Genomic DNA, 12,827 nt, shown 5'->3' on the forward strand with positions numbered 1-12,827 from the left:
GCCCAGGGCATGATCCTGGAGACCCGGGATCGAGTCCCACATCAGGCTACCTGCATGGAGCCTGCTTCTCCCTCTGCCTGTGTCTCTGCCTCTGTGTGTGTGTGTGTGTCTCATGAATAAATAAATAAAATCTTAAAAAAAAAAAAAGATGTAGGCTGTGTGTTTAAGGATTATTGTCCACTAGAAAGTCCATTAGTACTTTTGGAGAGAAATCCAGTAGATTAAAAAAAATTAATAACTCTAAATAACAATTATCTGTGCCAAATTAGGCAATTAGAAATATAATAAAGCTAAAAAAAGACTTGTTTTCACACCTATCCTCAAACATACATACAATGCACCCATCCACATGGTATTCATGCCTACAAGCCCTTCATGTTTTAATGTGTTCCAGACAGATGATCATTGTTTTATAATCTCTGATTTATAACCATGCAGTCAATAATTAGGTATTCTGGCTGGGTGAACCAGATATTCATGAATCTAATCAAGGCTGTTTTTAAGTAAAACACATTGAACCAAGCCTGCTTTCAGATTCCATTCTCCTATCTTTCAGTATTCACAGTCTAGCTGAGAAATTCAGAAGAGCCCGTTTGTGGTAAAATTTCGCTGAATATCAGCATATATGGGAAGCTACCTGTATGGTAGCTCCCTATATGGGAAGCTATATGGGATAAGATAAACAATGAGCAGAATGCCTTGCTCTTTGGAAAGAGTTAATGGGGAGTAGTGAGATGAACTCACCAGTTTCCAACTCAAGCATTTTTTTGAAATATTGAAAGACTGATCTGCAAGTTTATGAATACAAATGTACCCGTCAGTCATCTCATAAGATTCACAAATGGCCTTGGCTGCCACTAAGTGGGTGGGAGGAGGAGAGTGCTGCTGTGTTTATGTGGTACTCGGCATTATACTGATGAAAAATGCTGGCAAGGGGCCATGTTTTCACATACTTGCGAGAATCTCCTGCCTGTGTTTTTATCTTTGGATGTTACCATGGCTACTGATGGAAAGAAATGAAAACCAAAAGGTGGAGGGAGGTAGACCGATTAGGGGGTGGAAGGAGTGCAGAAAACAATCTCAACAGCCAAGCATCTGGGAAGATTTATTGTTGAAGGTCTTGATTGCCTGTCCTGCAGCATATACTGTATATTCAAATATCCACTCAGAAGCCAGTTACCTTTTTGAATAAAGCTCCACAAAGGACACACTGGAGATCACTTGACCTGCTTCTTGTGCAACTGTCCTTATATTTCTTACGGAGTGAGTTAAGAAAGTAAGGAATCTTACCTTCAAATCTCAGCTCTGCACTTCCCAGCTACATGGCTTTGGCTGAGTTATTTCCCTTCTTGTAGTGAGCCTCATCAAGTTCTTGGGGGATCACAGGTGTGAAAGTACTTAGCACAATAGCCCGTATACTAAAGAGCACTTTGGGTCAGTTTTTATTCTACTGCATATAAAGTTGTATATGGGTTCGTTATGACAGGCCAATGCAATCCACTTGTCTGTTTCTCAGTCTTCAGGGAATTTCATGGGTGGAATCTATTTCATTAAAGTGATGTATTATGGCTAATAATAGCTGGTGAGCAAACTGTACTTCCAAATTATTTATGGGCAATTCTTGCCCCTCTGGTCAAGCCTTGGTGAGGAACAAGGCATGCTCTATCACTGCTGGCTGCAGTAGCCCTACCTTGTCCTGATACCTTTTTCAAGTTGAGTATAAATAACAGTTTTATAAATGGAGACATCTTTTCTTGGAACATCTTTCCTGTTACATGTTCTGTCTCCTCTCTGATGGAGAAGAAATTAACAATAATTTTTTTTTTAAATTCATTTACTTATTTGGGAGAGAGAGATTGAGAGACTGCAGAAGAAAGGGCAGAGGGAGAGGGAGACAGAATCTCAAGCAGACTCCTGCTGAGTGCAGAGCCTGAAGTGGGGATTATCTCATGACCCTGAGATCACAATCTGAGCCAAAATCAAGAGTCAAATGCTTAAACTACTGAGCCACCCAGGCGCTCTGACAATGCTATTTAAACCTAGTTTCCCTTTCAGTGGTTCTGTCAAGTGGTTAGTTAATTTTGTAATGGACTTAAATCCATTAGGAGGATTGTTTCTATTTAAAATTAGTGAAAAGATCCTTTCATAAAGTAAAGCTTGCTTTGGAGATGTGAATGCTTAACTTCCTTCATCTCAGTTTACTAGGTTATAAATGTGGGTCTTCATTGACAGTACTAAGTTTTCAGTACTAAGTGCACGAATGAACTCTGTCCAATATCTTGATCATCTTGTTAAAATAGACACAGAATGTATTCTCCTTCCCTTTACTGGAGGAGTTATCCAATGTTGTTTGATATTTATAGGTGTCTTACATTTTTGGAGAAGTAATCTAAAACATTTTGGAGAGTAAGAATTCATTGCTTCTATATATGTTTCCCCCTTACATGTAATAAAGGTTATTCTTCATCTTTCTATACTGTCTACATAATTGCTGAATTTTCCAGCTTAGGACAGTGTTTTCCTGACTGTGGGAAACCCACAACCCATTTGTGAGCCAGAAAATAAATTTGGTGGTGGCTACGAATATATTTAAAAAGTGAAATGGAACAGAATAGAAAATACCAGAGTACATTATACATGGGAAGGTTAAGTATTGCTTCTCAACATTTTACTTCAGTTATATATTTATTTATACTCTCATATGCAGATTGAGGTAGAAAAAAATCGATAGCCACTGACTTCAGAGTTGTAGTCTAAGACTAGTGGGGATGGAGAATGGAACGAGGCAAGTTTAGGCTTTTATAATGAAATGTTCACCTATCTTATGGGGTGAGAATGTATGATATCTGTAGTTCAGCAATTCTTTTTGTATTAGAATATTTTTTAAACATTTTATTTATTCATGAGAGACACAGAGAGAGAGGCAGAGACACAGGCAGAGGGAGAAGCAGGCTCCATGCAGGGAGCCTGATGTGGAGCTTGATCCCAGGACTCTAGGATCAGGACCTGAGCTGAAGGCAGATGCTTAACCACTGACCACCCAGGTGCCCCTGTATTTGAATATTTTTTAGACTTCCACGTTCCTATCAGAAATGCTGCCATCTAGCTAGTTACTGAGGCTTAAAATATCAGGGTCCTTTTTGTCTTCCTTTCTTTCTCTCTTATTTTTTTCTCTTTCTCTCTTTCTCTTATTCTTGACTTCACATCTGTTGCTGGGTAATGATGATTCCACCTACATTATCCATCACTGCTCTGTGCCCTCCCCTCATTTCTGAGCCCTGGGGAAGTCCTAGCTACTCTAACAGAATTCTCACACCTCCACATTTTCTGCTGCCCAGTGGAATTCCAGATCATCACTGTTATGCTTAAAAAGTTTAAGAGCTCCCCTGATAGTCACTTTCAAATGTGTTTCCTGATATTTAAGGGCTTCATGATAATAATGCTCTCTTACTTTTCCCGTCTTCCTTGTCCCTTCCTCCTGGGACCTACACTTCAGCCAACTGGAACTTCTTGTTGCTTTCTACCCTCACCTGTGTAACTTTTCTCCACGTTGTTCTCTCTTCCTGGACATATATTTTCCGTCTGTCATTTCCCTCTTTTGCTCCCAATTACCTAAATTCATAGCTTTATCTCTTATTCATATTCATGCCCTAGTGCTTGACTTGTTTCTCCAGGTGGAAACATCCTTCCCACATTTAAACTCATTGCATTTTACCTGATTCACCTCAAGGATGTGGCTTTAGTTGTTCATGTACAGGCCTGCTCTGGCTTTAGATGAAATAATCTCCCCTCCCCCATTTCCTATTTATTACAGTGTCTTGAAACTAGTAAGTGTTAATACATGTTTGCTAGTAAGTTATAAAGTGACACCCTTAAGGTAGTGTGTTTTGGGTCTGAAAGGGTTAAATCAGCTTCCAAAATTACCTCAGATAGTTCTAGAAATTGTTCTTTGTATGGGAAGAAAGAGAACCATAAAAATCTGGGAGGAACTGTTCTTTCACCTGCTTTCAGACACCTAAAAACACTGACAAGGCTGCTGCCTGACATATTGATTCCTTCTCAACCCCTTCACAGGAATACATAGTGACCAGTGACATATCCTTAAACATCCTGATAAGGAGCAACCTGCCAGAGCCAACAGCAGTGCCTGCTGCAAATTTCAATGTTCTGTCTGCCTTGAACCTTTTGTGTTTTGGTTAGAGGTTTTCAAAGTATTGTCCCTGGATTAGTAAAACCAAGATTACCTGGGAACTCGTTAGAAATGCAGATTCTCTACTTCACCCCACAGCTATTGATCAGAAGTTGTGGCATGAAGCTCAGAAATCTGTGTTTCAATAAATGCTCTGAGGAATTCTGGTATGTGCTGAACTCTGAAAACTTCTGATTCACACCTCTCTCTCTTCTCTTACCCTCACTCTTTCTATAACTTGCACGAATCCTTAACACCATCACAAACTTGGGAAAAGCATTGAGTCACCCATCTCTAATCATGAATGGTTATGCATTAGAAAAAAAAAATCCAAACCAGAAAACAAAACAGTATTGCAACTATACAAAGAATGAGGAAAGCCAAAGTTCATGGAGCAAAGTTAGACACATGTAAGCAACCTATCTCATCATCCACCAGGTTTTTAAGTTACTAGAAAGTCTCTTCAAAATCTTCGTTCTTCATTTTCCTTGATCCTGGCTTTCTTTATGTAGTGCCATTCAAGATAAACTACTTCTCACTCAGCACTTTTCCCGCGTATTCCCTAGCTATGAAGCTGAATTCTGTTCTCCATTGCTAATTTGTAGACTATCAGCAGCATTTTAACTTGGGCGGGCTTCTGTAGACTTCCTTAGGGGTCTACTTTGCAATTAATATCATTGTTGCTACAAGGAAATGTAGTCTCTTTCAGAAGTCCAAATCACAAAGCACTGAAATGTGGCAAATTGGTGCATTGGGAACTTCCTGTGCCGGGTTGGGGGCGGGGTGGGAGTGGGGGGTGGGAGCTATTGTGCCTATCAAGTTCTCAGTTCCTGCATCAGATGTGAAAAATTGGCATCAAAGTATATCTTTCACTGAGAATCTTGACTAGGCACAGATAGAGCTGAGTGGGCAATAATCCATGTCAGCATTTTTTATTTTTATTTTTTTTGTAGGTGCAGAGAGATGTTAACTGCCTCTTGAGTGCTTCCCTGGAGAAATTTCACTTTTGAAGTTTTTCCCTTTAAATTTAATCTTTGTTTCTTAGTAAATCATAAGGGCCTCTGAAAGGGACAACATTTTCAGGTCTTTTTAGTTCCTTTTCTTTTTTTTTAAAGTAGGGTCCATGCCCAGCATGGAACCCAATGCAGGTGTTGAACTCACAACCCTGAGATAGATACCTGAGCCAAAATCAGGAGTCAGACCCTCAAATGACTGAGCCACCATTTTTAGTTACTTTTAAGCCTGAGTTTTTTAAAAGAGGGAGAAAATGTGAAGAAAGTGGACATCTGAGGTAGGGGATGCATTGTCTCAGGGCCTTTGCTCCTACCTGTTGTTCTCTTTACCAGAAATACTCTTTCCTTAAATCTTGGCTTTCCTTATTCTTCGTATAGTTGCAATGCTGTTTTGTTTTCTGGTTTGGATTTTGGTTTTCTAATTCATAACTACCTCTTTACCAGGAATATTCTTTCCTTAAATCTTAGTTGGGTCCTATTTAATCATTTTAGATCCCGCTTAAAAGTTGCCACTTTAGAAAGTTCTTGCCTAAGTCCTTTCTCTCAGCTCTCACATCTTGTTTCATCTTCTTCAAAACATTTATCTGGGGGCACCTGGGTGGCTCAGTGGTTGAGCGTCTGCCTTCAGCTCAGGTTGTGATACCAGGGTCCCAGCTCAGGTTGTGATCCCAGGGTCCAGGGATCAAGTCCCACATGGGGCTCCCCTCAGGGAACCTGCTTCTCCTACTGCCTGTGTCTTTGCCTCTCTCTGTGTCTCTCATGAATAAACAAAATCTTTAAGAAAAAAACCCCACATTTATCTCTATCAAAATAATTGTTTACTTGAGTGTTGTCCTCTACAACTATAATTATGATCCTAAGAACCTTGTTTTCTCATTTTCTGCATTTTTCCCTGTGCTCAGAATATTTTAGATTCACAGTGGATTATGAGTAACTATTTTTTAAAATTAATGAACAGAGTTGAGAAGAAATATGAGGTTGTAACCTGGAAGGGGTACTTTCTGATCTCACAGACTTTAGGCAGGTGGTTCTATCACAGAGAAGTGACTTGGAGAATTGTCTTGAATTCTGCCTGCCTTGACATTGCTTTGAGATTTTTGAACCTCAGTTTCCTTGTCTGAGGATGATAATAGCTACTTTGCAATGTTATTTCCAGGCTAGAGATGGTATACGTAAGATGTTTAGCACAGTGCTAATATCAGCTATTGCTATGAAATGTTTATTCCTTATTTTTTCTAGGACACAATCTAGTTGAACAAAGATAGCATTCTCTGTGACTTTTTATCACCAGAGTTGTAAGTGACTGATGTGTTTATCATTCTGGTACTTTTTTTGTTTTTAGTTTATTTGAAAATATCCCTTGACATAGGGGCTAGAAGTTGGTGATAGAATGTCAAAGTAATCTGAATAGTTTTCTACCTATCAAAGATACTGAATTTGTAATTACAAATGTTTCTACAAAGGGATGCCTGGGTGGCTCAGCAGTTAGGTGTCTGCCTTTGGCCCAGGGCCTGATCCTGGAGGCCGGGGATCGAATCCCACATCGGGCTCCCTGCATGGAGCCTGCTTCTCCCTCTGCTTGTGTCTCTGCCTCTCTCTCTGTGTCTCTCATGAATAAATAAAATCCTAAAAAAATGTCTCTACAAAGAATATTACAGTTGCCCATGGGTTAAGAGGTGAATTCAGTCAAACACTAACAGAAAATCTTCCAGGAAAAAAAGAGAATTTTCAACTCATTTAATGAAACTAACAAAAATTTAATACTAAAACCTTGTGGGGACATTATAAGAAAGGAAAATCACTGGCAAATCTTGACAGGTATTGGGGAAGTATCCTGAAAAACGGAGAGAACAACAATTTGATATAAAATATAAAAATGATAATATACAAAGTAATATAAAAATTGATATTATATTAGGCTAAACTTGTTTAGTTCCAGGAGTGTGAGATTCATTTAATATTATTAACTCAATCAGTGTAACTCACCACATTAATATAGAAAAACATGAAGTCAATTAAACAGTTGCAGAAAAGTATATGATAAAATCCAGTACCTATTCATAATAAATCTCTTAGCAATATATGAATAAAGGGAAATCTCTTAATCTAATGTATGCCTAAAAAAGCTGACAGCAAAAACATAATACAAATTTTTTTTTTTTGGATATTAAGCATAAGAAAGATACCAGCTATCACCACCTCTATTCAGTATTTTACTGGAGAGCATAGCCGGGTTTGTGGGGGTGGGGGGGTGGAATAAATCAAGAAAAAGAAACAAAAGTTGTAAGGATTAGAAAGTAAGAAATAAAATGATCATTAATTATGAATGATGTGATTGTGAGTAGAAAATACTAAGCACTGTACAATAAATAACTTGAATTAATTAATTTGGCAAGTTTTTTGATAGAAGAACAGTAAAAATCAATTATATTCCTATATTGTACTATTGTATAGGAAAGTTTTTAAAAATTGCATAGCCCAATGTGGATTGGCAGTGACAGGGTTTTGGGACTTCTCCACAAATTACTCTGGACTACAAGTGTCTTCCATTATATCGTTTTACCTACCTTATAGGGACTGTCTTTTTCTGCATGTAGCTGACATGTGGGGAGAGAGCATGAGGTCATGGCTGGGAGGTCTTTATGGGCCAGGCTTGGAATTGACAATATTCCATTGACTACAACACAGTGATTGGTTGTTTGGCTAAGAGGGAAAAAAATTGAATTTTGATCTACATGTAGCAGTTTTTACTATAACTTATGCTTATAATTTCTTTATTAGATAGATTATCTGTGGGTATCAGGGAGAAAAAAAACATATTGTTCCTGAATGCTTTGAAGAAAGAGAAACTTTTTCCTGGCTCCCTGCCTCTATATCACTTCTCCCATAAGACTCTAATTCCAGTTCTAACAATAACCAAGTTTTCGGGAGGAGGTGAATGAATTTGTGGGCTACATTCTTTATTTCAGAAAGAAAGGAAAGCTACTTCTATGTGACAGTTACTATGTATAGATTTGGTTCATTGGATAGTAATTCCACAGTGGCAGAAACATGGATGAATGTGTTGCTTTGTTTTTTTTTTTAATGTCTTGAGACTGCATTTGCAGAGTGAAACCATATGTTACCTATTCCTGCCTCTAATACTGAATGAATTAGCTTGTGATAGCGTTTCCTGAGCTAATGAGGCAAACATTTTCTTGGATTCAGCTGGAGAAGAAATCTTTATTACTGTTGCTTCAAGCATAAGGAGAGCAGTGAGAATAACATTATCAACATTTGGTAAAGTAGCCATCATACTTAGGGAGATAAGTTTTTCAGGAATAACTGTATTGAACAGTAAGAATGGAGAATTGTCATTTTGTGGCAGTCACTACAAAAATTCATGAGCAATTTAAAAAGTCTTAGAATGGGAGAGAGAGAAGAAAATGGTAAGATGGAGCTCAATAAAAGAGAATCTATATAAAGCTTTGGAATAGATTGTTTAATAAGCTATTAGATTTCAGTCTTATTTTTTAATCTCTGGGTGTAGCTTATTTTTCTCATTTTTGAAATAAAGGTGTTGGAATGAAAAAAATCTATGTGATCTTTCCTAGTTTTAGAACTACATGATTCTTGGTCAGTGTTCCAGTTAATAAATGACGGGAAAAACAAAAATGATATGGGTTGTTAATGTTACTTATGAATAAGCTGGTTCATTAAAGCTGGTAGACTGGGGGATGGCCATTTATTACATCTACAAACCCTCTATTTGAAAATGTATCAGAATGCAGCAGTTTTACACTGCTGGCACACAGGTTGGAGGTCAGGGCCACAAAGCAGCTGGATGGTATATCCTAGAGAAGGGAAATACCCAGTGAAGAGGGAACTACAGATAAGGAGCCTAAAAATATGTGTATAATTTCCCCTAAGTATTCAGCCAGCTTCTCAGCTGCACTTGTATGGGGTGAATCTCAAAGAAAAAACAGAGAAATAACAGCTGGGAGTCAAAAGAGCTGAGTAGAGATTTCAGCAACAATTAGGTACTGGGAAAAAAAGAGATTCAAGTTTGTGTCCCCCAAGATAAACATCTTGGTAAATCTTCTGGCCTTAATATTGGGACCCTGGAGGCTCTAGAAGTAATGACCACATTTCAAAAGTGAAGCATGTTTTAGGAGTTTTGTACCAATAAGAAGCGAAGCTAAAGTAACTGCACTCTCATTCAACCTAAAACAAAGGCTTGGCAGGATCAGGGGATATGCTGGTATGCTACCTGCCTGTACAACAAAATGAGACAGCAGCAATCAGAATGGAACAACAACAGAATGAATAAACAAAAATCGCAACACACAAACTCAAAATCTTAACCTTTTTTGGAGAAATATATAATCCAGGTCCTGAACAGGATTTTATCCACAATATCAAGGAGGTGATACACATTTATGAGGCATACTAAAGGGAAAAGCAAGAGTTAAAACACAGATAGCAAAAAAGGTACATGGGTGATAAAGTTATTCGAGGTATCAGATATAGTTAAAATAGCTGAGTAATATGTTTAAGAATATGAAGAAAAAGATGGACAAAATAGTAAAAAATATAGAGATTTTATTTTTTTTAAAAAAAGATTCATTTAGAGAGAGAGCATGTGCACATGAGCAGGGGGAGGGGCAGAGGGAGGAGAGAGAGAATCCCATGCAGACTCCTCGCTGAGTGCGGAGCTTGATGTGGGACTCAGTCTCAGGATCCTGAGATCAAGATCATGATTTGAGCTTAAACCAAGAATCAGATGCTTAACTGACTGAGCCATTCATGTACTCCCAAAATATGGAGATTTTCAACAGAGAATTGGAACCCATAAAAAGAAATAAATGAATATTCTAGAACTGGAAGATAAAAATACAGTGTTTGTAATTAAGAATTTCTCTGATGGGTATAACAATAGACTGGAAACAGCAGAAGATAACATATAGTGAACTGGAGGATATGTTTGGTCTAAATCCTATTACATGTTTCTTTGTGGAAATTCATGAGCTAGTTATAAAATATCTATGTAACTAAGACAATTTTGGAGGATACCTCTATCAGACAGCAGAACTTCTTACAAGGCTACAGTAATTATTATTTGATATTGGTACAAAGAAAGATCTGCATGCAGTAGACACTTGACTTATTATAAAAGTGGCACTTCAGAGAATGGTTTCTCCATTGGATAGTGCTGGGCCAGTTTGAAATTCACATGGAAAAAAGTGAAACTTGATCCTCACTGATATAATAGCAAAATTTAATACCGTGTGGAAGGCATATCTTAATATGAGATATAAAAAATAAGAAAGCACTTAGAAAAAATAGATTGTTTTTGTCACTTCGATATGCAAAGATTCCTTAAATAGGACACAAAATCACTGAAGAGAAAGATATATTAAAATTAAGAACTTCTGTTCACCAAATGACATCATTAAGGGAGTGAAAAGGCAAGTCACAGACTGGGAGAAGATAGTTATAATACAAAAAAATGCAAAGGGCTTATATTGGAATACATAAAGAACTCCTACAAATTTATAAGAAAAGGTAATTCAAGGGAAAAAATATTTGGAGACTTGAACTGACACTTACTGAAAGGATATCCACAGGGAGAGCAAACATTTGTTCTCAACCACATTTTTTCATCAGGCAAATGTGAATTAAAACCATAGTGCAATACCATTATGTGTCTACCAGAATGGTTGAAATGAAAAACTATCACTTCTAAATATTAACAAGAACATGAGTAACTGGAAGGCTCATCACTGCAAGTGGGAAAATAAATAGATAAAATCACCTTGGGTGAGAGTCTTTGGTATTGTACATGTTGAATAAAATATGCCCTATGATCCATAAATTTCACTCCTGGGCTCGCTTAGGATAATGGCAATCTAGTAACATAGAAGTATTAAGATACGTGATAGGAAAGAAGGCTACAAGAATGTGGATAATTCCAGTCATCATAAGCAACATTAGAAATCCATTCTACTTTCAGATCTTGAGTTGATGTGTACCTAACCTTGAGAATAAGCCTCATCGTTCAATTTGCTCAACCAAAGAAGCTGCCCAATTAGGTATGAGTTATTTTCTGAACTCCCATTTTGCTTGATGACTACATAGCTGAAGGCAATTTTATTGTCTAAGAATATTCTAGATCATAAATTTATGTTGATTTTTTTTTGCCTTTAAAATTTGAAATATTTTATTTGTTGTTTGGAGCAAAGTCAGAGATTAATTACAGATTATATATTTTAGTGTAGGGTAGAAATCCTTATGGGAACTGATGAAATTGGGTGTCTTGGATCCATCATGGTAAATAATTTTTTTTTATTTTTTATATATTTTAAAGATTTTATTTATTTGAGAGACAATGAGACAGAAAGATCATGAGGTGGGGGGCAGGTTGCAGAAGGAGAAGGAGAAGCATTTATGGGGCTCCATCCCAAACACAACAGGACTATCACAACCTGAGCCAAAGGCAGATGCTCAACTGACTGAACCACCCAGGCACCCCTATATCAGACTTTTAACAATTCATTTTGAATACTTGGGAGGTCAGACAACCGTGGTAAAGTCTGAGACACATTCTGATATGGGTTAGCTTGGGAAGGCCCTGTGATCATACAAGAATAATCGTAATGGTGCACATTTAACAGACACAGAGGTTGTTAGGAATTGCTATTAAAATTTAATTGGCTTCACTCTGGGTGTAATTAAACAAATAATGTAATGGTTTCTGTATATATAGATTTATGAGAAAATAATTGGATGATAGTTTATATTATTAGTCCTATGTTCCTTTATATCCCTGACAGGCTATGAATTTCTTTGAGGCTCTGTGACAAAAAAACAAGCAGCTAACTGTTGAGAGGTAGACCCAATTAAGGCATGTTGATGTATTGAAGTTCATTCTAATAGTGGGATCTAAGGCCAAATGGCAAACTCAACAGTTGGAAAGATTGTCAGCCATTACAATTGTCTGATAATAGCAAATAAAGTAATTTAAAAGTTTACAAAAAGGAAGTCTATATAGAGAAGGACAAAAAAGATTTAGCCATTTTAATAGTTTAGTATTAAAACTAAACCCATGCACATTACAGGAAAACATGATTTCATGGGTATATACCCTGGAATTCAAGAGTAGTATTTGCGTTTACAGAAACTCAATATGGTTCTCTCCTAAGTAATGCTAAGTTTGTTTTTTATTGATGTCTTTTCTAGTACATTCAGTCTCCTGGATATATATTATGTAGATGCATGTCTACTGGTGTCTTTTTTGGAAATGTAACTTGTTCTTGCCAAGCATATATCACTGTATGTGACATTTATTTTAACAATATGTGATATAATCATAATGTGACAATGTAGAGTGTCAGTTCAGAAGTATAGTATAATATAAGACTCATAAATTTTCTTGCAACAAATTTATGAGAACTCAGAAGAGTTTATAGGAGTTTGTTTTATGTAGATTTTGGATCATTAGGACTATGGGTAAAATTTAGGCCAAGTAGATTAAACTTTTCTGAAAAATTGGATTGTGTTGATTTAGAATATTGTAAGTCTGTTCTTCCAGAGTTTTGAAAACTTTATTCTATTTTAGGATTCTGTTCATAACTGCTTAAGTATTT

This window comes from Vulpes lagopus, chromosome 10 (assembly GCF_018345385.1).
Source record: "Vulpes lagopus strain Blue_001 chromosome 10, ASM1834538v1, whole genome shotgun sequence".
Lineage (NCBI taxonomy): Eukaryota > Metazoa > Chordata > Mammalia > Carnivora > Canidae > Vulpes > Vulpes lagopus.